Below are 2,609 nucleotides of genomic sequence, written 5' to 3' on the forward strand. Positions count from 1 at the left end.
GGCCCTGGCCCACCCCCCCGTCCCAGGCACCCCCCCCGTCCGTGGCCCCACCCCCCCCCGTCGCTGGCCCCACCCCGTCCTGGCCCCACCCCCTCCGTCGCTGGCCCCACCCCCCCCGTCGCTGGCCCCCCCCCCCGTCCCTGGCCCCACCCCCCCCGTCGCTGGCCCCACCCCCTCCGTCGCTGGCCCCACCCCCCCCGTCGCTGGCCCCCCCCCCGTCCCTGGCCCCACCCCCTCCGTCGCTGGCCCCACCCCCCCCGTCGCTGGCCCCCCCCCCGTCCCCTGGCCCCACCCCCCCGTCGCTGGCCCCCCCCCCCGTCGCTGGCCCCACCCCCCCGTCGCTGGCCCCCCCCCCGTCGCTGGCCCCACCCCCCCGCCCGTGGGTCTTCCCCCCCGCCCCTCTGGCCCATTACTCCGCCTTCCCGATCCGAGCCATGTGGGTGCGCGTCACACAAAGTGGCCGAGTGAGCATGCACTCGAGAGACGGGAGTGAGATTTGAAAATGTAATTGTTCACTATTTGATGCTATTTCGTGCATTAGCAGTGGTGTGCTCGCACAATTAAGGATCAAGCTCAACACGTTCCGTATCAATAACACTCTGGCCTTAAAAGGAAAAATGTATAATAGGTGACGTTTCCGGCAATTAATCGTTCTTTTTTTACAATATTATCTATCCTGGAGGAATCCGATGAGCAAAAAAGCGTTTTTTCAAAGATGTCCAGTAGGGGCGGGTGAGAAAGTTACAACAACAAACAGTCAGTCCCTCCAGAAAAACGCGATTATGCGATCGCAAGATTTCACGCAAAATCAGCCAAAGTCCGCATATTTATGCGGGGGACGCGTTTTTTCAAATACGCCGCACTTTCGCCGCATAAATTGCAGATTTCCGCGCGCAAATGCGGGCTTGCATGATTTCATAATCCCCGCATTTTCGTTGCAAAAAGTCACATATATCTTAGCAGAAAGTTGAAAAATGTTGCGTTTACTTCACACAAGCGCAGCCATTTCCCCTGTTGCCATGGGAACGTTATGACGTGACGTCACTCATTACGCGACATCATTGAAAAGCTGCAAAGCCCGCGATGCCAATGACACCATGATGAAGCCCGCACATCTTTCTCATTTGCCAACAAACATAAGCGCAAAAGACCGCGCAAAGCAGTTCCCCAGTGTGTTACATGACAGTGGGGGCAAATTATTTTGCATAGCTACCTCTGTAAAACAGGAAGCACACATTTTATTTTTTAATATTCTATTTATTCATTTTTACAGAAGTTACATGTAGCATATTCATTTTGTAAAGCTACAGAACTTGTTCGACTCAATGTTTTGTAAGTTTGAGCCATCTGTTTGTTAAGGTCTGAAATAAAACAAGATGAGAACTTAAATATTCCCAGCACTTTCTGTGATGTAGTATGCTTACTTATCATAGGAAGTAATAAGAAATGACTCTTTACATTAAAGTAGTAGCCTAGTGAATAGGGTGTTGGGGGAATCACTTATTTTTTCTCTTTTTCATCAAACCGCAGTTTTTGCAAGTTCCCACAATTTTTGCAAGTTCCCGCAATTTTTGCAAGTTCCCGCAATTTAATCGCATAAAATTGCATAAATATCCCGCATATTCCATCGCATTTTTTAAGAAAACGTGCCGCATAATCAACGATTTTTGCCCGCAACAATCACCAAAAAACTCCGCGTTTTTCTGGAGGGACTGAACAGTACAAACACCGATATGGGTGCAAAGTACAGTCTTATAAAGGTAAGCAAATCATTAAAAATAAATAAATGGCACAAAAAAATGTCTATTATATATTTCCGTCTAATGCCACAGTGGTATTGACGACTGTGATGAATTTTTTTTGTTAAACAAAATCGCGTGCCAAAATTTCGTGCTGCCTATCCTTCCTTTTGTGTTTATTCTTCTTTACTTTCCGTTAAATTCTCTCTGCTGCTGCGAAGTCAAACATTTTATCATACAACACTGCGGTACATACATTAAAATTTTCATTTCGTAACAGATCGTCTTCCACAATGCAGGTTTTTTGGGTTAGATCGCGTAAATATATGTGTCGTTAAACCCGCCACCACCCGACACAGCCAACTAGTAAGGTTTGTCACGTAAACAGAACGTGCCAATTCATTACTAGTACAGCACACCCGTGTGTTCAAAGCCACAACATTTACAAATACACAACATTTACATGGCTTTGCTCTCCAACACGCCGGTGTGCTATTAACATACATTTGTTAACATGTTACGGTGTTCTTTTTCCATTAAAAACGAGTCCCATATAAGTGTTAAATTTACTGTATCACTTGATACAGTAAATTTAGCTGTGACGGTCCCACCTAATGACGGAGACTTGTGTTGCCTCCGAAACGTCGTGAATTATAATTTTATTTCTATTATTATTTGTATTATTTTATTGTTAATTTTTATTTTTACCTGCGTGACTTTACCGAAAAAACCTAAGAGTATGAATCCTTGCAGTCACGAAAGCACATTGTCAGTAGACCCCCCCCCCGCCCCCATACGCAAGCTACCCATTTGTGTTAACCCCCAGCTCCCCACTCCATGCGTACGCACTAAGTAAGAGGACGGCTCCTA

This window comes from Lampetra planeri, chromosome 22 (genome assembly GCF_965212315.1).
Source record: "Lampetra planeri chromosome 22, kcLamPlan1.2.h2, whole genome shotgun sequence".
Classification (NCBI taxonomy): domain Eukaryota; kingdom Metazoa; phylum Chordata; class Hyperoartia; order Petromyzontiformes; family Petromyzontidae; genus Lampetra; species Lampetra planeri.